We start from the raw sequence: 25,814 nt of genomic DNA on the forward strand, positions 1-25,814 counted from the left end.
AGTATGTATCCAGATTGACAATCAGAGTCATCCGGATCGGTGTCAAAGCTTGCATCGACATAACTCTTTACGACGAACTCTTTATCACCTTCATAACTGAGAAATATTTCCTTAGTCCTCTAAGGATAATTTTTACCGCTGTCCAGTGATCTACTCCTAGATCAAAATTGCACTCCCTTGCCAAACTTGGTGCAGGGTATACAATAGGTCTGGTACACAACATGGCATACTTTATAGAACCTATGGCTGAGGCATAGGGAATGACTTTCATTCTCTCTCTATCTTCTGCCGTGGTCGGGCTTTGAGTCTTACTCAACTTCACACCTTGCAACACAAGCAAGAACTCTTTCTTTGACTGTTCCATTTTCAATTACTTCAAAAACTTGTCAAGGTATGTACTCATTGAAAAAACTTATCAAGCGTTTTGATCTATCTCTATAGATCTTGATGCTCAATATGTAAGCAACTTCACCAAGGTATTTCTTTGAAAAACTCCTTTCAAACACTCCTTTATGCTTTCCAGAAAATTCTACATCATTTCCGATCGACAATATGTCATTCACATATACTTATCAGAAAGGTTGTAGTGCTCCCACTCAATTTCTTGTAAATACAGGCTTCACTGCAAGTCTGTATAAAACTATATGCTTTGATCAACTTATCAAAGCGTATATTCCAACTCCGAGATGCTTGCACCAGTCCACAGATGGATCGCTGGAGCTTGCATATTTTGTTAGCACCTTTAGGATTGACAAAACCTTCTGATTGCATCATATACAACTCTTCTTTAATAAATCCATCAAGGAATGCAGTTTTGACATCCATTTGCCAAATTTCATAAAATGCGGCAATTGCTAACATGATTCGGACAGACTCTAAGCATCGATACGACTGAGAAAATCTCATCGTAGTCAACACCTTGAACTTGTCGAAAACCTTTTGTGACAATTCAAGCTTTATAGATAGTAACACTACTATCAGCATCCGTCTTCCTCTTGAAGATCCATTTATTCTCAATGGCTCACCGATCATCGGGCAAGTCAATCAAAGTCCATACTTTGTTCACATACATGGATCCCATCTCAGATTTCATGGCCCCAAACCATTTCGCGGAATCTGGGCTCATCATCGCTTCCTCATAGTTCGTAGGTTCGTCATGGTCTAGTAACATGACTTCCAGAACTGGATTACCGTACCACTCTGGTGCGGAATGTACTCTGGTTGACCTACGAGGTTTGGTAGTAAATTGATCTGAAGTTTCATGATCATCATCATTAACTTCCTCACTAATTGGTGTAGGCATCACTGGAACTGGTTTCTGTGATGAACTACTTTCTAATTCGGGAGAAGATACAATTACCTCATCAAGTTCTACTTTCCTCCCACTCACTTCTTTCGAGGGAAACGTCTTCTCTAGAAAGAATCCATTCTTAGCAACAAAGATCTTACCTTCGGATCTGTGATAGAAAGTGCACCCAACATTTTCTTTTGGGTATCCTATGAAGACGCACTTCTCCGATTTGGGTTCGAACTTATCAGGTTGAAACTTTTTCACATAAGCATCGCAACCCCAAACTTTAAGAAACGACAGCTTAGGTTTCTAGTCAAACCATAGTTCATACGGTGTCGTCTCAACGGATTAGACGGTGCCCTATTTAATGTGAATGTAGTTGTCTCTAATGCATAACCCCAAAACGATAGTGGTAAATTGGTAAGAAACATCATAGATTGCACTATATCCAATAAAGTACGGTTATGATGTTCGGACAAACCATTATGATGTGGTGTTCCAGGTGGCATGAGTTTGTGAAACTATTCCACATAGTTTTAGTTGAAGACCAAACTCGTAACTCCAATATCCGTCTCCGTGATTAGATCATAGAAACTTTATTTTCTTGTGACGATAATTTTCCACTTCACTCTGAAATTCTTTGAACTTTTCAAATGTTTCAGACTTATGTTTCATCGAGTAGATATACCCATATCTGCTCAAATCATCTGTGAAGGTTAGAAAATAACGATACCTGCCGCGAGCCTCAACACTCATCGGATCGCATACATCAGTATGTATTATTTCCAATAAGTCAGTTGCTCGCTCCATTGTTCCGGAGAACGGAGTCTTAGTCATCTTGCCCATGAGGCATGGTTCGCAAGCATCAAGTGATTCATAATCAAGTGATTCAAAAAGCCCATCAGCATGGAGTTTCTTCATGTGCTTTACACCAATATGACCTAAACGGCAGTGCCACAAATATGTTGCACTATCATTATCAACTTTGCATCTTTTGGCATCAATATTATAAATATGTGTATCACTACAATCGAGATTCAATAAACCATTCACCTTGGGTGTATGACCACAGAAGGTTTTATTCATGTAAACAGAATAACAATTATTCTTTGACTTAAATGAATAACCGTATTGCAATAAACATGATCCAATCATATTATGCTCAACGCAAACACCAAATAACATTTATTTTAGGTTCAACACTAATCCCGAAGGTAAAGGGAGTGTTGATAATCCCCAAGTGCAGGGAATCATCGTAGCAATTCCCAATGGTGGAAGTGATAAGTATGGAGTGTCGAACCCACAAGGAGCTAAAGGTAAGATCAATATTCTCTGAAGTCCTATCTGCCACTGATACGACTCTATGTACACCGAACGTTTGCTTCCAACTAGAAACGAGAAATAAAACTACGTTGTGGGTATGAAGAGGATAACTTTGCATGATATCGGAGAGCTAAAACTTAAAAGTAGGTGCTGTTATCATAAAGTTAGAATATCTAACTAAATATTATAAATAGCGAGTGTGGAATAATGATGGGTCGGTGTGCAGAATTATCCTAGGCAATTGTTAACAAGTCCGGTAGTCGTCATTGCAATTTCATATGAGGGAGAGGCATAAGGTAACATACTTTCTCTTCTTGGATCATATGCACTTATGATTGGAACTCTAGCAAGCATCCGCAACTACTAAAGATCATTAAGGTAAAACCCAACCATAGCATTAACATATCAAGTCCCCTTTATCCCATACGCAACAACCCCCTTACTCGGGTTTATGCTTCTATCACTCAAGCAACCCACTATAAGCGAATCATGAACGTATTGCAACACCCTACAGCGGGAACCCCTCACGCTTGCGCGACACGGAGGGCACAATAGGACAACACCAAAATAAAGCATACAACTCATACCAATCTAGATCATCCATCAACCCAAAGACAAATGATATTTACTCAAAACATCATAGGATGACAACACATCATTGGATCATAATATGTGGCATAAAGCACCATGTTCAAGTAGTGATTACAGCGGGGTCCGGGAGAGTGGACCGCGTAAAAGAGATGAGGATGGTGAAGATGATGGTGATGTTGATGAAGACGATCACCGCGGCGATGATTCCCCTCCCGATGGCACTCCGGCGTCACCGAGAGAGAGGAGGAGAGGTTCTCCCCCTTGTGCTTCCTCCTCCATGGCCTCCCCCTGGATGGGGAGAGGTTCTCCCTCTGGTCCTTGGCCTTCATGGCAATGATGGCCCCTCCGGGATCCTCCCCCATGGCCTCCGGTGATGATGGCCCCCTCCGGCAGGGTGCCTGAGAGGGCCTAGATTGATTTCTCGTGGCTACAGAGGCTTGCGGTGGTGGAACTTCCGATCTAGGTTTCTTTCTATGGGTTTCTGTATTTATAGGAATTGTTGGCGTTGGTGTCACGTCAGGGGGGGTCTCCGAGTCGTCCACGAGGCAGGGGGCGCGCCCAGGGGGGTAGGGCGCGCCCTCCACCCTCGTGGACGGCTCGGGACTCTTTTGGCCCAAATCTTTTACTCCCGGGGCTTCTTTTGGTCCATAAAAAAATCGTCAAAAATTGGCACATCAATTGGACTCCGTTCGTATTCCTTTTCTGTAAAACTCAAAAACAAGGAAAAAAACAGAAACTGGCACTGGGCTCTAGGTTAATAGGTTAGTCCCAAAAATCATATAAAATAGCATATAAATGCATATAAAACATCTAAGATGGATAATATAATAGCATGAATACTTCATAAATTATAGATACGTTGGAGACGTATCAGCATCCCCAAGCTTAATTCCTGCTCGTCCTCGAGTAGGTAAATGATAAAAGAAATAATTTATGAAGTGTGAATGCTAGCAGGTGCACAAGTTTGATCAATGATAATTTCAATCACCTTTTCTAGCATCATTATATGTCATAACAGTAGCTCATCTCATAAAACTTTTCATGATCAAGTAACAAGCTATTCACATGTTAAAGTATAGATCATAAACTTTCTTGAAACTAACAGACAATGCTCTTAGTCATCAAACAATTGCAATTCATCTTATTTCAGGAAGGGTCTACGTAAGAGCTTTGATTCAGCAAACTCCACATACTCAACTATCATTTAATCTTTCACAATTTCTAACACTCACGTGATATTTATGGGGTCAATGTTTTAATCGGACACAGAGAAAGATAGGGGCTTATAGTTTCGCCTCCCAACCTTTTACCTCAAGGGTAATGTCAACAATAATACTTTATGAAAACCTACATCCAAGTGGATATATATATCCGGATTGCTCCAACACAAAGTGCTTGCCAAAGGAAAAAGTGCAAAAACGAAAGGTGATGATCACCATGACTCTTGTATAAGGGTAGAAGATAAAAGTAAAAGATAGGCCCTTCGCAGAGGGAAGCAGAGGTTGTCATGCGCTTTTATGGTTGGATGCACAAAATCTTAATGCAAAAGAACGTCACTTTATATTGCCTCTTGTGATAAAGACCTTTATTATGCAGTCCATCACTTTTATTTCTTCCCTATCACAAGTTCGTATAAAGCTTATTTTCTTCGCACTAATAGATCATACATATTTAGAGAGCAATTTTTATTGCATGCACCGATGACAACTTACTTGAAGGATCTTACTCAATCCATAGGTAGGTATGGTGGACTCTCATGGCAAAACTGGGTTAAGGAATGTTTGGAAGCACAAGTAGTATCTCTACTTGGTGCAAAGAATTTGGCTAGCACGAGAGGGAAAGGCAAGCTCAACATGTTGTATTCCTTGTCCAACATCAACTTTTTAGCATGTCATATTTTAATGAGTGCTCACAATTACAAAAGATGTCCAAGATAGTATATTTATATGTGAAATCTCTCTTCCTTCAATGTTCTTTCATGAATTGTTCAAGTGACCAATTCTGCGTTTGCTAACTTTCAATAAGTTTACTACCTATACTTATTATGTGTGAAGTCATTACTCCCCATGTTTTAAGCATATGAAACGTATATAAATTCAGATTTATGATATTCAATTCATACAACCATTTAATCATAGGATATACGTGAAGCACGTGAGTAAATGACAAACTACTCCAAAAAGATATAAGTGAAGAACACTGAGTAGTCAAATAATTAACTAGCCATGGGAGGATTCTTTTTCATTCAAGATTTCAGATCCAATGATTTTATTCAAACAGCAAGTAAAATTGAAAATACGCTCCAAGCAAAACACATATCATGTGACGAATAAAAATATAGCTCCGAGTAAGGTATACCGATAGTTTTGAAGATGAAAGAGGGGATGCCTTCTGGGGCATCCCTAAGCTTAGGCGCTTGAGTCTTTCTTGAATATTATCTTGGGATGTCTTGGGCATCCCCAAGCTTAGGTTCTTTCCACTCCTTATTCTTGTCATTTCGATATCTCACCCAAAGCTTGAAAACTTCAATCACACAAAACTTAACGGAACTTCGTGAGATAGGTTAGTATGATAAAGAGTAAACCATTCACTTTGGTACTGTCAAAGACAAGGTTCATAATTGTTCTCACACAATGCCTACTGTACCATATCATTTCTACAATTTATATTGAGAAATATAAGCCATAGAAACTAGAAAACAAGCAAACTATGCAATGAAAACAGAATCTGTCACAAACAGAACAGGCTGTAATGATCTGAACAGCAACCATACTTCTGCTACTCCAAAAATTATGAAATAAATTGATGGACGTGAGGCATTTGTCTATTAATCTTCTGCAAAAAGAATCAACTCAAAATCACTCTTATGTAAAAAATTACAGCTAATCTCGTGAGCGCAAAGTTTCTGTTTTTTACAGCAAGATCACATTAACTTTCACCCAAGTCTTCCCAAAAGTCTTACTTGGCACTTTATTGAAACAAAAGCTATAAAACATGATTACTACCGTAGCTTAATCATGTAAACACATAAAAACAGTAAGGGTAAATATTGGGTTGTCTCCCAACAAGCGCTTTTCTTTAATGCTTTTTAGCTAGGCATGACGATTTCAATGATGCTCACATAAAAGATAAGAATTGAAACATAAAGAGAGCATCATGAAGAATATGACTAGCACATTTAAATCTAACCCACTTCCTATGCCTAGGGATTTCGTGAGCACATAATTTATAGGAACAAGAATCAACTAGCATAGGAAGGCAAAACAAGTATAACTTCAAAACTTTGAGCACATAGAGAGGAGACTTGATATTATTGCAACTCCTACAAGCATGTATTCCTCCCTCATAATAGTTTTCAGTAGCATCATGAATGAGTTCAACAATATAACCATCACATAAAGCATTATTTTCATGATCTACAAGCATAGAAATTTTACTACTCTCCACATAAGCAAAAATTCTTCTCATTCGGAATAGTGGGAGCAAACTCAACAAAATAACTGTCATGTGAGGCATAATCCAATTAAAAATTAAAATCATGATGACAAGTTTCATGGTTAACATTATTCTTTATAGCATACATGTAATCACAATAATCATCATAGATAGCAACTTTGTTCTCATAATCAATTGGAACCTCTTCTGAAATAGTGGAATCATTACTAACTAAAGTTGACACTCTTCCAAATCCACTTTCATAAATATCACACTAAGATTCAAGACCCTCCAAAATAGTGGGATCACTAATTCCTAAAGTTGACACTCTTCTAAACCCACTTTAGATGATAGTATTATTCATACTCCAAAAGATATAAGTGAAGTTCATGGAGCATTCTATAATTAATATAGACTAACCAATATCCAAGCTCAAAATATATAAGTGAAGCACACGAAGCATTCTATAAAACCATACTCAAAAGATTTAAGTGAAGCACAAAGAGCATTCTATAAGGTCATACTCAAAAGATATAGCTGAAGCACATGAATCATTCTATAAATCGATGAAGGGATATCTCATACTAGCATGGTTCTTTAAATAAAAAGAAAAACACAAAGGACACAAATCATGTGAACAAAACAAAAACCGAGGTATACCGATAATTGTTGAAGAAGAAAGATGGGATGCCAACCGGGGCATCCCCAAGCTTAGATGCTTGAGTATCCTTGGAATATTTACTTGGGGTGCCTTGGGCATCCCCAAGCTTGAACTTTTGCCTCTCTTTATTCTTCTCACATCGGTAACTCCTTGTTCTTCGAACACTTCATCCACAAAAACTTAACAAAACTTTCTGAGATCCGTTAGTATACTAAAGCAAATCACTACCTTTAGGTACTGTTGCAAACTCATTCCAATTTCACATTAGCACTCTATCTACTGTATTCCAACTTCACCATGGTTCATACCCCCCGATACTACCCATAGATTCATCAAAATAAGCGACCAACACATAGAAAACAGAATCTGTCAAAAACAGGATAGTCTTTAGTAATTTGGAAGTTTAGTAAACTTCTGTAACTCCAACAAATTCTAAAAAATTTGAAAATTTAAACAATTTGTATAGAAGTAATGTGCAAAAAGTTTCAGACCCATTTGACTTTCCAGTAAAAATGTAAATTCATGCGCTACAGCCAAAGCTTCTGTTTTTGTACAGCACATAGTAAACAAGCAATCTAATCATCCTAAAACCAAAGCTTGGCACATTATTTTTATAATACAATGGATATATACAAGGGGATAATTATTTTTAGAGAAGCTTCCATGAATTTTTTTACACTGTTTCCATGAGCATGAACACAAGTGTTCAAGGTCGACCCTCACTTCTCCAATGCATAACCTTCCAATCACTTCTCTTATTGAAAAACTATTTAGGCATGAAAGGCAAGTAATTTTTTTGTATTTTCATTCTTTTAATTTTTTTTATGTTTCACCCATAACTAAACAGAAACAAAAAGGAAAAACAAAATCTACTTAGTGAAGATAGCAAACAAGCATACATCAAAATATCAACCTCACGCTATTGCTCCCCGGCAACGGCGCCAGAAAAGAGCTTGATAATACCCAAGTGCAGGGAATCATCGTAGCAATTCCCAATGGTGGAAGTGATAAGTATGGAGTGTCGAACCCACAAGGAGCTAAAGGTAAGATCAATATTCTCTGAAGTCCTATCTGCCACTGATACGACTCTACGTACATCGAACGTTTGCTTCCAATTAGAAACGAGAAATAAAACTACGTTGTGGGTATGAAGAGAATAACTTTGCATGATATCGGAGAGATAAAACATAAAAGTAGGTGTTGTTATCATAAGGTTAGAATATATTACTAAATATTATAAATAGCGAGTGTGGAATAATAATGGGTCGGTGTGTAGAATTATCCTAGGCAATTGTTAACAAGACCGGTAGTCGTCATTGCAATTTCATATGAGGGAGAGGCATAAGCTAACATACTTTCTCTTCTTGGATCATATGCACTTATGAATGGAACTCTAGCAAGCATCAACTACTAAAGATCATTAAGGTAAAACCCAACCATAGCATTAACATATCAAGTCCCCTTTATCCCATACGCAACAACCCCTTACTCGGGTTTATGCTTCTGTCACTCAAGCAACCCACTATAAGCAAATCATGAACGTATTGCAACACCCTACAGCGGGAACCCCTCACGCTTGCGCGACACGAAGGGCACAGTAGGACAGCACCAAAATAAAACATACAACTCATACCAATCTAGATCATCAATCAACCCAAAGACAAAGGATATCTACTCAAAACATCATAGGATGGCAACACATCATTGGATCATAATATGTGGCATAAAGCACCATGTTCAAGTAGTGATTCCAGCAGGGTGCGGGAGAGTGGACCACGTAAAAGAGATGAGGATGGTGATCATGATGGTGATGTTGATGAAGACGATCACCGCGGCGATGATTCCCCTCCCGATGGCACTCCGGCGCCACCGAGAGAGAGGAGGAGAGGTTCTCCCCCTTGTGCTTCCTCCTCCATGGCCTCCCCCTGGATGGGGAGAGGTTCTCCCTCTGGTCCTTGGCCTTCATGGCAATGATGGCCCCTCCGAGATCCTCACCCATGGCCTCCGGTGATGATGGCCCCCTCCGGTAGGGTGCCAGAGAGGGCCTAGATTGATTTCTCATGGCTACAGAGGCTTGTGGCGGCGGAACTTCCGATCTAGGTTTCTTTCTGGGAGTTTCTGTATTTATAGGAATTTTTGGCGTTGATTTCACGTCAGGTGGATCTCCAAGTCGTCCACGAGGCAGGGGCGCACCCAGGGGGGTAGGGCGCGCCCTCCACCCTCGTGGACGGCTCGGGACTCTTCTGGCCCAACTCTGTTACTCCGGGGACTTCTTTTGGTCCATAAAAATCGTCAAAAATTGACACGTCAATTGGACTCCATTTGGTATTCCTTTTCTGTAAAACTCAAAAACAAGGAAAAAACAGAAACTGGCACTGGGCTCTAGGTTAATAGGTTAGTCCCAAAAATCATATAAAATAGCATATAAATGCATATAAAACATCTAAGATGTATAATATTATAGCATGAATACTTCATAAATTATAGATACGTTGGAGACGTATCAAGTGTGCGATGGTGATCTTATCAACCTTGGAATCACTTCCAACACACATCGTCACCTTGCCCTCAACTAGTCTTTGTTCATTTTGTAACTCCTGTTTCGAGTTAATAATCATAGCAACTGAACCAATATGAAATACCCAGGGGCTACTATGAACACTAGTAAAGTACACATCAATAACATGTATATCATATATACTTTTCTTCACTTTGCCATCCTTCTTATCCGCCAAGTCTTTGGGGCAGTTCCGCCTCCAGTGACCATTTCCTTCGTAGTAGAAGCACTCAATTTTAGGCTTGGGTCTAGCTTTGGGCTTTTTCATGGGAGTGGCAACTTGCTTGCCATTCTTCTTGAAGTTCCCTTTCTTTCCCTTGCCCTTTTTATTAAACTAGTGGTCTTGTGAACCATCAACACTTGATGCTTTTTCTTGATTTCTACCTTCGCCGATTTCAGCATCGCGAATAGCTTGGGAATCGTTTTTGTTATCCCTTGCATATTATAGTTCATCACGAAGTTCTAGTAACTCAGTGATAGTGACTAGAGAACTTTGTCAATTACTATCTTATCTGGAAGATTAACTCCCACTTGATTTAAGCAATTGTAGTACCCAGACAATCTGAGCACATGCTCACTGGTTGAGCTATTCTCTTCCATTTTGTAGGCAAAGTACTGGCAGAGGTCTCATACCTCTCGACACGGGCATGAGTATGAAATACCAATTTCAACTCTTGGAACATCTTATATGCTCCGTGGCATTCAAAACATTTTTGAAGTCCCGGTTCTAAGCCGTAAAGCATGGTGCACTGAACTATCAAGTAGTCATCATACCGAGCTTTGCCAAACGTTCATAACACAATAGGTCCGCCACCTAGCGGTGCATCAAGGACATAATTCTTCTGTGCAGAAACGAGGATAATCCTCAGATCACGGAGCTAGTCCGCATCTTTGCTACTAACATCTTTCAAATTATTTTTCTCTAGGAACATATCAAAAAATAAACGGGGAACTATGTCGCGAGCTATTGATCTACAACATAGATATGCAAATACTATCAGGACTAAGTTCATGATAACTTAAAGTTCAATTAATCATGTTACTTAAGAACTCCCACTTAGATAGACATCCCTCTAATCATCTAAGTGATCACGTGATCCAAATCAACTAAACCATGTCTGATCATCACGTGAGATGGAGTAGTTTTCAATGGTGAACATCACTATGTTGATCATATCTACTATATGATTCACGCTCGAACTTTCGGTCTCAGTGTTCTGAGGCCATATCTGCATATGCTAAGCTCGTCAAGTTTAACCCGAGTATTCTGCATGTGCAAGCTTGCACCCTCTGTATGTGAATGTAGAGCTTATCACACCCAATCATCACGTGGTGTCTCGGCACGACGAACTGTCGCAACGCTGCATACTCAGGGAGAACACTTATACCTTGAAATTTAGTGAGAGATCATCTTATAATGCTACCGCCGTACTAAGCAAAATAAGATGCATAAAGGATAAACATCACATGCAATCAATATAAGTGATATGATATGGCCATCATCATCTTGTGCCTTTGATCTCCATCTCCAAAGCACCATCATGATCACCATCGTCACCGGCTTGACACCTTGATCTCCATCGAAGCATCATTGTCGTCTCGCCAACTATTGCTTCTACGACTATCGCTACCGCTTAGTTATAAAGCAAAGCAATTACATGGCGATTGCATTTCATACAACAAAGCGACAACCATAAGGCTCCTGCCAGTTGCCGATAACTTCTACAAAACATGATCATCTCATACAACAATTTATATATCATCACGTCTTCACCATATCACATCACAGCAAGCCCTGCAAAAACAAGTTAGACGTCCTCTACTTTGTTGTTGCAAGTTTTACGTGGCTCCTACGGGCTTAGCAAGAACCGTTCTTACCTATGCATCAAAACCACAACGATTTTTCATCAAGTGTGTTGTTTTAACCTTCAACAAGGACCGGGCGTAGTCACACTCGATTCAACTAAAGTTGGAGAAACAGACACCCACTATCCACCTGTGTGCGAAGCACGGCGGTAGAACCAGTCTCATGAACGCGGTAATGTAATGTCGGTCTGGACCGCTTCATCCAACAATACCGCCGAATCAAAGTATGACATGCTGGTAAGCAGTATGACTATTATCGCCCATAACTCTTCGTGTTCTACTCATGCATATAACATCTACGCATAGACCTGGCTCTGATACCCTTGTTGGGGAACGTAGTATTTCAAAAAAATTGCCTACGATCATGCAAGATCTATCTAGGAGAAGCATAGCAATGAGCGGGGAGAGTCCACGTACTCTCGTAGACCGAAAGTGGAAGCGTTTAGTAACGCGGTTGATGTAGTCGAACATCTTCACGATCAAACCGATCAAGTACCGAACGCACGGCACCTCCGCGATCTGCACACGTTCAGCTCGGTGATGTCCCTCGAACTCTAGATCCAGTTGAGGCCGAGGGAGAGTTCCGTCAGCACGACGGCGTGGTGACGGTGATGATGAAGTTACAGGTGCAGGGCTTCGCCTAAGCACTACGACGATATGACCGAGGTGTGTAATTGTGGAGGGGGGCACCGCACATGGCTAAGACAAATCTTGAGTGCCTTTGGGGTGCCCCCTGGCCATGTATATAAAGGAGAGGAGGGAAGAGGTGGCTGGCCCAAGGGGGCGCGCCACGTGTGGGGAATCCTACTAGGACTCCCCAGTCGAAGTAGGATTCCCCTCCTCTTTCCTATTCGGAGTAGGAGAGAAGGAAAGAGAGGGAGAGGGAGAAGGAAAGGGCAGCCGTGCCCCCACCCCTTGTCCAATTCGGTTTGGGCAGGGGGAGGCGCGCGCCACCTCTTGGCCCTTCTCCCCTCTCTCCACTAAAGCCCAATAAGGCCCATTACTTCTCCCGCCGAATTCCCGTAACTCTCCGGTACTCCGAAAAATACCCGAATCACTCGGAACCTTTTCGATGTCTGAATATAGCCTTCCAATATATTGATCTTTACATCTCGACCATTTCGAGACTCCTCGTCATGTCCGTGATCTCATCCGGGACTCCGAACAACCTTCGGTACATCAAATCACATAACTCATAATACAAATCGTCATCGAACGTTAAGCGTGCGGACCCTACGGGTTCGAGAACTATGTAGACATGACCGAGACACATCTTCGGCCAATAACCAATAGTGAAACCTGGATGCTCATATTGGCTCCTACATATTCTACGAAGATCTTTATCGGTCAAACCGCATAACAACATATGTTGTTCCCTTTGTCATCAGTATGTTACTTGCCCGAGATTCGATCGTCGGTATCCTCATACCTAGTTCAATATCGTTACCGGCAAGTCCCTTTACTCGTTCCGTAATGCATCATCCTGCAACTAACTCACTAGTCACATTGCTTGCAAGGCTTATAGTGATGTGCATTACCGAGAGGGCCCAGAAATACCTCTCTGATACTCGGAGTGACAAATCCTATTCTCGATCTAGGCCAACCCAACAAACACCTTCGGAGACACCTGTAGAGCATCTTTATAATCACCCAGTTACGTTGTGACGTTTGATAGCACACAAGGTGTTCCTCTGGTATTCGGGAGTTGCATAATCTCATAGTCAGAGGAACATGTATAAGTTATGAAGAAAGCAATAGCAACAAACTAAACGATCATCGTGCTAAGCTAACGGATGGGTCTTTGGCAATCACATCATTCTCTAATGATGTGATCCCGTTAATCAAATGACAACTCATGTCTATGGCTAGGAAACTTAACCATCTTTGATTAACGAGCTAGTCAAGTAGAGGCATACTAGTGACACTCTGTTTGTCTATGTATTCACACATGTACTGAGTTTTCCGGTTAATACAATTCTAGCATGAATAATAAACATTTATCATGATATAAGGAAATATAAATAACGACTTTATTATTGCCTCTAGGGCATATATATTTCCTTCATCGAGGTATGCGACGTAATGCTCTAAACGCTCTTCCATATATGGAAGAATATACCTGTACACAAAGAGTAGCCCCTGAGGCTCTGTCCGGTGTGAAAGAAACCGGACAGAGGATCCACATAAAATTTGGGAAAGCTAACATACTTCTTTTTTATCATAGCAGGCCTCCCTGTTGGCGGCAACCGCCCAGGCCACAAAAGTTTCCGAACTCAATCGGAAGCTTAAGTTGGCCGATGAAGAGATCGACCGCGTTAACAAGCGGTTCGATGAGACGCAAGGTATGTGTATAGTGTTAAAAGTTTAGTTGTGTATCATAAGTGATCAGAGATTAACTCATGTAATGCTTTTGATTATGAGCACAGTTGGTGCAGCCGAGATCGAGACCTTCAAAGGCGCCCTTGCCCAAGCCCAGAAAGAGGCGAAGGCAAACAAGGTAGCCGCTTTGTGGAGACTAAGCAGGCCGCCCGCCGTAAACATGAAGCTCGGGTGGCCGAAGTCGAGCGGGAGCTGAAGGACGCCATCAGCAAATGTGGGGTTTTAGAGGAGAAGACTTCGGCCCAATCATCCGAACTCGCCAAAGCCCTCCAGGAGGCTAAAGAGGCGTGGGTCGAGTCTCAGAGTGCTCGCGAAGAGATCCGTCAGGCAAAGCAGATAGCGGCTGGTAAGGCCTTTCTTTTGTAGAGTATATTTGGAGGTCAAAGATATGCTTTGCTCACTCGAGTATGGAGTTCTCTAGACGCGTTTGCGGATCTTCCGAGGAGTGCTGCCAATGCCACACAGTTCTTCCAAGCCCAGGAGGGGAACTTGACCGAGAAGTTGTTCTGGTCGCAGTATCTTGCGCCGGAGCACCCGACGCCCCTAAACGACCAGATGAAGCAGCTGATGGAGCTGCATAGGGTGGCCGGCTTGGCCATGAAGGATCTAATAGTCCGACTTTGGCCAACCGAACCAATTCCTAGTAGCTACTTCGGTTTGGTGAAGTGGCTCATCGACGCGCTGCCCCGGATTGACGCTGTGAAGCGCTCATCCTGCATCGAAGGTGCTCGGATGGCCTTCGCCTGCATCAAGATGCAATGGGCGAATATGAAGGCCATTGACATGGCGACCGCAGGCCCGCCTGAAGGCAAGGACCACCGCAAGCCGGAGAGGTACTTCGAAGACGTCCTGGCAGGGGCCCGAATAGTAGAGGGCTAGTGCTCTAAGGACGTGATATTTGATTGGATGTGTGCGTGTTGCAAACACTATGTTATGATCCCCTGCTTGTAATATATTTACGCCTTTTATCTTAAGTGATTTTTCCTCCTGTGCAGCTGTTTTAATTCTGAAAGTTGCCAGTCCTCGGCTTCAGCCCACACATAGATGCTACGAGGGTGTTCGAATGTAGCGCGTGACCACACTTTATCCAACGTCTTGGTCCGTAAAGGAGGTATCCGCGAGGTGAACCAGGCAATCAGACTATGCGGCTTTTTTGCTTTCACTTAGCCATAGGAGTTTGATGATACGTCCATTTTGCATCATGCTTTTATATCGATATTTATTGCATTATGGGCTGTTATTACACATTATGTCACAATACTTATGCCTATTCTCTCTTATCTTACAAGGTTTACATAAAGAGGGAGAATGCCGGCAGCTGGAATTCTGGGCTGGAAAAGGAGCAAATATTAGAGACCTATTCTACACAGCTCCAAAAGTCCTGAAACTTCACGGAAGTCATTTTTGGAATTAATAAAAAATACTGAACAAAGAAAATACCAGAGGGGGCCCACACCCTGGCCACGAGGGTGGGGGCGCGCCCCCCGCCTCGTGAGCCCCCTGGCAGGCCTCCGATGCCCATCTTCTTCTATATGAGGTCTTTTACCCTGGAAAAAATCATAAGAAAGCTTTCGGGAAGAAACTCCGCCACCACGAGTCGGAACCTTGGCGGAACAAATCTAGGGCTCCGGCAGAGCTGTTCTGCCGGGGAAACTTCCCTCCGGGAGGGGGAAATCATCGCCATCGTCATCACCAATGATCCTCTCATCGGGAGGGGGTCAATCTTCATCAACATCTTCACCAACACCATCTCTTCTCAAACCCTAGTTCATCTCTTGTATCCAATCTTTGTATCGAAACCTCAGATTGGTACCTGTAGGTTGCTAGTAGTGTTGGTTACTCTTTGTAGTTGATGCTAGTTGGTTTACTTGGTGGAAGATCATATGTTCAGATCCATTATACAAATTAATACTCCTCTGATTATGAACATGAATATACTTTGTGGGTAGTTACGTTTGTTCCTGAGGACATGGGAGAAGTCTTGCTATTAGTAGTCATGTGAATTTGGTATTCGTTCGATATTTTGATGCGATGTATGTTGTCTCTCCTCTAGTGGTGTCATGTGAACATCGACTACATGACACTTCACCATTATTTGGGCCTAGAGGAAGGCATTGGGAAGTAAGTAGATGATGGGTTGCTAGATTGACAGAAGCTTAAACCCTAGTTTATGCGTTGCTTCGTAAGGGGCTGATTTGGATCCATATGTTTCATGCTATGGTTAGGTTTACCTTCATACTTATTTTGTAGTTGCGGACGCTTGCAATAGGAGTTAATCATAAGTGGGATGCTTGTCCAAGTAAGGACAGCACCCAAGCACCGGTCCACCCACATACCAAATTATCAAAGTAACGAACGCGAATCATATGAGTGTGATGAAAACTAGCTTGACGATAATTCCCATGTGTCCTCGGGAGCGCTTTTCTCTATATTAGAGTTTGTCCAGGCTTGTCCTTTGCTACAAAAAGGATTGGGCCATCTTGCTGCACTTTATTTACACTTGTTACTTGTCACCCGTTACAAATTACTTTATAACAAAACTATCTATTACCGATAATTTCAGTGCTTGCAGAGAATACCTTACTGAAAACCGCTTGTCATTTCCTTCTGCTCCTCGTTGGGTTTGACACTCTTACTTATCGAAAGGAGTATGATAGATCCCCTATACTTGTGAGTCATCAAGACTCTTTTCTGGCGCCGTTGCCGGGGAGTGAAGCGCCTTTGGTAGGTGGAATTTGGTAAGGAAAAATTTATATAGTGTGCTGCAATTTACTGTCACTTGTTACTATGGAACATAATGCTTTGAGGGGCTTGTTCGGGGTATCTTCACCCCGACCAGTAGAGCAAAGAGTTTCTCCTAAACATACTGAACCTACTTGTCGGTGATATACCCCGCGGTATGACCCGGCCGGACTTGGCGCTTCATCGTAACCCGCCGGAGGATTGGCGACTCATAGGTCTGGTGGTTCACTAGTGTGACTACTCACGAGCCTGGCGACTAAATGATGGCCCCGACGGCGGGTCAGATAGAAGACAAGGCCCAGAAGGCCGGCTCACGTTTATGATGGGCCGGCTTAAGAACAAAGGGATGACGAATATTAACTTTACAAGGAAGCAAGACCCGGACTTGTATTCAACTTGTAAGAAAAGATAGACTAGTCCTAGTCCTACTAGGACTCCACATGTAACCCGCCCCTCTAACTTATATAAGGAGGGGCAGGGCACCCCAAAGAGGGAAAAGAAACAATCTTTAGGGCTAGACACAAAGAGTCGGCCGAGCCGGCGATTCACTCATGATCATAATGAGACCTAGCCTCAAACAACATGTAGGGTTATTACCGGATGATGTTTCCTAGGGCCCGAAGCTGTCTAAATCCTTGTCTTGTGTTGCGTCTCTCGATTCCGCTCAACCCCTCTCAAGCTACCACATAGATGCGTTGACCTCGCGACTAAGTCCTGACACTAAGGACATCTGCCGTGACAATTCCACGACAGTTGGCGCCCACCATGGGGCCCGCGCACGGTGGTGTTGAGTTCTTGAAGGGATCTCATCTAGGGATTGATGAGCTCGCGATTTCGTCGGATGAGAAAGAATCGGCAAGTTTGTTATTTTGTGATCAGAAACATGATTAAGTTTGGAGCCGGTAGTACATGGTTTGAGATGGACAGAAGCTAAGGTTCCGTGCGCGCCATCGCACGTGACCTATTGATCCGCCGGTCTAAGTAAAATTGATTTCCGCCGAAACGGCCGTGCAATCCGACGAAACCAAGATTGGTTCAAAATACTTCGCTGACCGATTGCCGTTTTTTACGGGGGAGCCAGCACGCGTACGAGCAATCATCTACTCACGGTCCAATCAAGACCAAATCAAAAGTGCTAGACTAGTACTACTTAAACTAGTACTATGCCACGTGAGATCCATCGTCAATTGTTCTTTTTTGGGAGAAGGGCCAGTACCACGTGAACACTACTACTAGATCAGAGAAAAAAAGGGGAGAGGAGGAAACAGCCACGACCCGGGAGCGAGTTATCGATGGACTTGGACTCCTCCGTTTGACCTGCCACTTCCTCGCACGGTAAATCGCCGCCTCGCCAGTCAGTCCTGTCGGCGAACCGACCTGGAACGTGCTCCTGCGGCTTTACCTGCGCCACAATTCAGGAGATATTTTCGGCTATGACCCGGATTCGCCGTCACCGAGATGCAACAATTTTGTCCCCGAGTCATTGCCATGACCCACTCGGCCACGGGCCTTTTGACCGACCGCAACATCAAGTCACCACGACAATCTAGCGGCTTCACCTCTGCCGCGATAAACCGGCCGGGCTGTGTCTCCTCTTGCCCTAAGCAGAGAGCCGCCCTGCGACTCCGGCCTGCATCTGTCGAACCGCCGCCAGAGAAGCTGCCCCGCGCCTCAGGCTTGTGTCCGTCGGGCCGCTGCCCGCTGAAACCGCCGCAGCCGCGCCTCTCCAACCCGTCACCGGTTCAGCCGCACCTCACCTCCTCTGGGTTGACATCATTGACCCGCAGCCGCTGCTCTAATCCGCCGTGCCTGCCGGCGCCCGTGCCCGCTGAACCGGCCGCAGCCGCGCCTCTCCAACCCGCTAGCCATGGCCTCGCACAGCCACTTCTGCCGCCGGGTGGAGTCGCCGTTGTGCTCCGAGCTGCAGCATCAACTCGCCAACATCGTCATCATCGCTCGCACGACTAGACCGTCGAACCAACTCGCCTCTGCTGTGTTAAGCCGCGGTTATATTGAGTCGCCGGCCTGCCTGAGCCGTTGCCGTGGCGTTGAACGGATCATCTGTTGTCCGGACAATCAGGTGATGTCTATCTATTTAAAGTTTATTAACGTACATTGTTTTCTATCAAAGAACAAATTTATCTTTGCCTTGGTCTGCAATATTGTTTATGTAGGGCAATTATTTGTGACAAAAAGTGATATTATACCACGGGGATGGAGGCACGCCAATATCTTTTGGCACAGGTGGTCGCCGTTACTCAACGGACTCCCGCACCGGCTTACAACGCCGTGGCCGTCTCTCGCGGCCACGCCGGCTTACAACGCCGTGGCAGACAACCGCGACCACGCCGGCTTACAACAAGGAGGACAACTTGCCCGTCCGCACCGGCTTACAACGCCACCGGTTCATCTGTTTGTGCCGCCTCAGATGTTGCGGTCGTCTTAATCGTCCGTCTCGCGCGGCCTGGTCTACATCAACACACCGGGCCGCACCTGTCTGCATGAGCTGTTTATTGAGTATGAGCAAGTCACTGCTTGGGAAGCCCGGTTTTCTTCCAACAAATTGGAGGCAAATTATCATGTATTATCAGCCGTCGTCTGCATTGGATGGCTCAATGGGCAGGCGCACAAGTCGTCGCCACTATAGTTTGGTTAAACTTCAAACAGCCAGTTGGAAGGAACCATTGGTCGAGTTGCTGACACGGCTCATACGGGATCATTTACAAACCCACCCCAGTCACCTCAACCTTCTGTGGATTCACATCGTGCTATCAATGCCAATAATATACACCTTCTGCTATGGTCAAATATGGAGAATCTCAAGCCAACACCTCGAGTCGTCTTGAGACTCGGGGGCTACGATGGCATGACTCGGGAATTCCGAGTCATTGGAGGGAATGATAACCCAGTTCCGGAGGCTACTACCATATTGATGAAAATTTAAAGGCCGTCAGAAAATTGCCGGTTCAAAATAAAGATTCCGGTTTAAAATCCGGTTCAAGAGATATTTCTCTCCCGCAAAAGTTTTGAAGCTCTCAAATCCGGTTCAAACATCCGGCTCAAGGTAAATTGATATCTTACAAAGCTTTGAAGCTCTCAATATCCGGTTTACAAATTTCTGGTTCAAAAAGAAGTTGTCACTCGCAAAGTTCGAGTTCTCAGGAAAAAATAAAGGGACCAAAGAGAGTCTGTTACAAAGCACAACTCAAATATAGATACCCTGCTTTAATGACCATTGGGAGCTGATCGTATTCGAATTTAGCTTAACCCTTTGGGTGTGACCCTGATCGTATTCGAATCAGAGTCGTTAAATATTCTCATGATCACTAAGGGGCTTCCTGTTCAAAAATAGGTCGTATTCGAACCAAAGAGAACATAGCTGTCGGTACCCTTTTGATTGGCACACTGCCGAGCTCACTAGGGGGCTTCTTGATGGTATTCGAATCATAGCTCAACCCCTTTTGGGAACCGACGTGGATCGTATTCGAATCAGCGTCGTTAAACAACTCTCAAGGTCATTTGGGGGCTTCCTGTTCAAACATAGGTCGTATTCGAACCAAAGAGAACATAGCTGTCGGTACCCTCTTGATCGGCAACGCCAAAGCCACTGGGGGCTATATGATCATATTCGAATCTTAGCTTAACCCCTGTGGGGCGGTTTTCTGATCGTATTCGAATCAGAAGCCTCAAAAAATTTGAAGTCTCTTTTTGCAAGCAATTTTTGGATTTTATTTGAAGCTTTTTGCTCATATCTGAAGCATATATATATATATGTGGTTTCTATTAACCCACCCTGGCTTTCGACGAACAAGTCGCCAGCATATGACAATATTAATACTTGGAAGGTTTGGCTTCTAAGGATTGGGTTATCACCCTTACTGCACAGGTCATGTAAACCGGCAGTACAAATTCAATATCACAATGGTTATATGTGAGATATTATGACCCGCCCTGCGGTAAACCGTCAAGGGATTTTGTGATCTACTTGTGTGCAGGATAAGACTACATTTGGGTGGTTACCCGTCCTGGCTTTTGACGTTAAGTCGCCAGGGCATATGTTGTTTAATCTATGTGCAGGATTTACAAAGCTATGACTTACATAAACGATTAAGTTCAAGCCCATCATCAAAGATTGAAATTGGTGTCTCAAAAGGGTTATCAATTCTTGATTTTCTCAAAGGCTATAAGCCGCCGGGTTGTTCAAATTCCGGCTTACAATGGAGGCGTATTAAATCGCCATCGGCCAAGAGCCGCCGGGTATTTAAACTCCGGATTGACTTATCAGCAGATGAGGTATTCAAAGTCACTTTGGCGCAATGGCTATTATTTTATCAATGGATATGATTTATTCTACAATGGAAAGAATAGTCCCGAGTCGCTGCAGGCTTACGACCCGGCACTTGGGGGCTACATTATTTAAATTGAGATCACATCAAATATGCAAGTCCCATGTCACTGCTAGCATGCACCATGGCACTTGGGGGCAATGCAAAGTCATTTTTTGCTCAACTTATTGAAGACCCAACTCATCACATTGTAATGAGCCGGCCCTTGGGGGCTACCAATTGCTCCTGTCAAACATTCAAGGTACACAAGCATTAATCCATTATATTGAACGGTCCACTACTCAGTTGGTAGAGTACAAAGCTTTTAACCTTGTGGACGTGGGTTCAAGCCCCATGGTGGAGATTATATTATATGATGTTATTATCAATAAATTATATACAAAGTCCCAGCTCAGTATTATCTTACTGACCCGGCCCTTGGGTGCTACACGTTGCTGTTCAAGTTTACATGGTTATATCTACAAAGTCCCTGCTCATTATTGCATAATGACCCGGCCCTTGGGGGCTACATAGCTAATATGCATATAAGGGAGAAAAAATCTTCAAATTCTCAATTTGGAGCAGACCAGATTAACCCGGTGTCTGCAACAATCATGACCCGGCATCATTTATAACCCGGCAATTTTGGCAATCATAAATCGGCAAGATCTACATCTTTAAGCCGGCTGAATATCAGTTGAATATTTCAAGACCAATATTTTTGTCAAATCAGAGCATTGAAGACCGACTCAAATGGATTATTTCTTATAATATTTCTTTACAAGAGCCAATGTCAGCAAATGGATTATGAAGCTGGCCTATTGACCCGGATATTCCAGGAGAAAATTTCAAGGACTTAAGGATGATCAGGTGCCGACTTACAAGAATATTTAACCCGCAGCACAACCTGTCAAATTTGTTCTTGAGTTATTTTGCAGGATCAGTTTAACATGGATAAATCCAAATTAAACTGGGGGCTAATGTCGGGGATATACCCTGCGGTATGACCCGGCCGGAATTGGTGCTTCATGATAACCCGCCGGAGGATTGGCGACTCATAGGTCTGGTGGTTCACTGGTGTGACGACTCACGAGCCTGGCGACTTAATGATGGCCCCGACGGCGGGTCAGATAGAAGACAAGGCCCAGAAGGCTGGCTCACGTTTATGATGGGCCGGCTTAAGAACAAAGGGATGACGAATATTTCCTTTACGAGGAAGCAAGACCCGGACTTGTATTCAACTTGTAAGAAAAGATAGACTAGTCCTAGTCCTACTAGGACTCCACATGTAACCCGCCCCTCTAACTTATATAAGGAGGGGCAGGGCACCCCAAAGAGGGAAAAGAAACAATCTTTAGGGCTAGACACAAAGAGTCGGCCAAGCCGGCGATTCACTCATGATCATAATGAGACCTAGCCTCAAACAGCATGTAGTGTTATTACCGGATGATGTTTCCCGGGGCCCAAAGTTGTCTAAATCCTTGTCTTGTGTTGCGTCTCTCGATTCCTCTCAACCCCTCTCAAGCTACCACATAGATGCGTTGACCTCACGACTAAGTCCTGACACTAAGGACATCTGTTGTGACAATTCCACGACACTACTGAAATTTTTTACTTTGAAATTCCTTCGGGCATGATAAAGAAACTGCTAGCTGATCCTTTTGCAGGAGATGGGACATTGCATCCCGATTTACACCTAATCTATGTGGATGAAGTTTTTGGATTATTTAAGCTTGCAGGTATGCCCGATGATGTTATCAAGAAGAAGGTCTTCCCTTTATCTTTGAAGGGAGAGGCATTGACATGGTATAGGCTATGTGATGATATGGGATCATGGGACTACAAACGATTGAAATTGGAATTTCATCAGAAGTTTTATCCTATGCACCTTGTTCATCGTGATCGTAATTATATATATAATTTTTGGCCTCGCGAAGGAGAAAGCATCGCTCAAGCTTGGGGGAGGCTTAAGTCAATGTTATATTCATGCCCCAATCATGAGCTCTCAAGAGAAATGATTATTCAAAAAATTTATGCTCGGCTTTCTCTCAATAATCGCTCCATGCTCGATACTTCTTGTACTGGCTCTTTTATGATGAAGACTATTGAATTCAAATGGGATTTATTGGAAAGAATTAAACACAACTCTGAAGATTGGGATCTATACGGAGGTAAGGAGTCAGGTATAACACCTAAGTTTGATTGTGTTAAATCTTTTATGGATACCAATGTTTTCCGTGAATTTAGCACTAAATATGGACTTGACTCTGAGATAGTAGCTTCTTTCTGTGAATCCTTTGCTACTCATGTTGATCTCCCTAAGGAGAAGTGGCTTAAATATAATCCTCCCATTGAAGTAAAAGTAGTTGCACCTATTAAAGTTGAAGAAAAGACTATCACTTATGATGATCCTGTTGTTCCCACTGCTTATGTTGAGAAACCACCTTTACCTGTTAGAATAAAGGATCATGCTAAAGCTTCAACTGTAGTCAACAAAAGTAATATTAGGACACACAAACCCCCTGAGCAAGTTAAAGTTCAACCTAATATTGCTATGGTTAAAGATCTCTTGGCTGATAATATCGATGGGCATGTTATTTACTTCTGTGATGAAACTGCTAGAATTGCTAAACCTGGTGCTAAAGATAAACATAGACCTATGGTAGGCATGCCTGTTATTTCTGTTAAAATAGGAAATCATTGTTATCATGGCTTGTGTGATATGGGTGCTAGTGCAAGTGCCATACCTAATTCTTTATACGAAGAAATTATGCATGATATTGCACCTGCAGAGATAGAAGATATAGATGTTACAACTAAGCTTGCCAATAGAGATACTATATCAGTGCTACCTCTTGAGCATTGCGTTGGTTTTCCCTTGAAGAGGAAAGGGTGATGCAGTAAAGTAGCGTAAGTATTTCCCTCAGTTTTTGAGAACCAAGGTATCAATCCAGTAGGAGACCACGCTCGAGTCCCACGCACCTACACAAACAAATAAGAACCTCGCAACCAACGCGATAAAGGGGTTGTCAACCCCTTCACGGTCACTTACGAGAGTGAGGTCTGATAGATATGATAAGATAATATTTTTGGTATTTTTATGATAAAGAGTAAAAGTAAAGAAAGAAAATAAACGGCGCCAGAAATAGCTAGTTGTTGGGAGATTAATATGATGGAAAATAGACCCGGGGGCCATATGTTTCACTAGTGGCTTCTCTCAAGAGCATAAGTATTACGGTGGGTAAACGAATTACTGTCGAGCAATTGATAAAATTGAGCATAGTTATGAGAATATATAGGTATGATCATGTATATAGGCATCACATCCATGACAAGTAGACCGACTCCTGTCTCCATCTACTACTATTACTCCACACATCGACCGCTATCCAGCATGCATCTAGAGTATTAAGTTCATAAGAACAGAGTAATGCTTTAAGCAAGATGACATGATGTAGAGGGATAAACTCATGCAATATGATATAAACCCCATCTTTTTATCCTTGATGGCAACAATACAATACGTGCCTTGCTGCCCCTGTTGTCACTGGGAAAGGACACCGCAAGATTGAACCCAAAGCTAAGCACTTCTCCCATTGCAAGAAAGATCAATCTAGTAGGCCAAACCAAACTGATAATTCGAAGAGACTTGCAAAGATAACCAATCATACATAAAAGAATTCAGAGGAGATTCGAATATTGTTCATAGATAAACTTGATCATGAACCCACAATTCACCGGATCTCAACAAACACACCGCAAAAGAAGATTACATCGAATAGATCTCCAAGAAGATCGAGGAGAACTTTGTATTGAGATCCAAAGAGAGAGAAGAAGCCATCTAGCTAATAACTATGGACCCGAAGGTCCGAGGTAAACTACTCACACATCATCGGAGAGGCTATGGTGTTGATGTAGAAGCCCTCCGTGATCAATGCCCCCTTTAGCGGAGCGCCGGAAAAGGCCCCAAGATGGGATCTCACGGGTACAGAAGGTTGCGGCGGTGGAATTAGGTTTTCGTGGTGCTCTTCGATGGTTTGGGGGTACGTAGGTATATATAGGAGGAAGAAGTATGTCGGTGGAGCCGCGAGGGGCCCACGAGGGTGGAGGGCGCGCCTGGGGGAGGTGGGCGCGCCCCCTACCTCGTGGCTTCCTCGTGTGTTGCTTGACGTCCACTCCAAGTCCTCTGGATCACGTTTGTTCCGAAGATCACATTCCCGAAGGTTTCATTCTGTTTGGACTCCGTTTGATATTTTATTTTTGCGAAACACTAAAACAAGCAAAAAACAGCAATTTGGGTTGGGCCTCCGGTTAATAGGTTAGTCCCAAAAATAATATAAAAGTGTACAATAAAGCCCATTAAACATCCAAAACAGAATATATAATAGCATGGAACAATAAAAAATTATAGATATGTTGGAGACGTATCAAGCATCCCCAAGCTTAATTCCTGCTCGTCCTCGAGTAGGTAAATGATAAAAACAGAATTTTTGATGTGGAATGCTACTTAGCATAATTTTCAATGTAACCGTCTTAATTGTGGTATGAATATTCAGATCCGAAAGATTCAAGATAAAAGTTTAATATTGACATAAAAGTAATAATACTTCAAGCATACTAACTAAGCAATTATGTCTTCTCAAA

This window comes from Aegilops tauschii, chromosome 7 (assembly GCF_002575655.3).
Source record: "Aegilops tauschii subsp. strangulata cultivar AL8/78 chromosome 7, Aet v6.0, whole genome shotgun sequence".
In the NCBI taxonomy this organism is placed as follows: Eukaryota; Viridiplantae; Streptophyta; class Magnoliopsida; order Poales; family Poaceae; genus Aegilops; species Aegilops tauschii.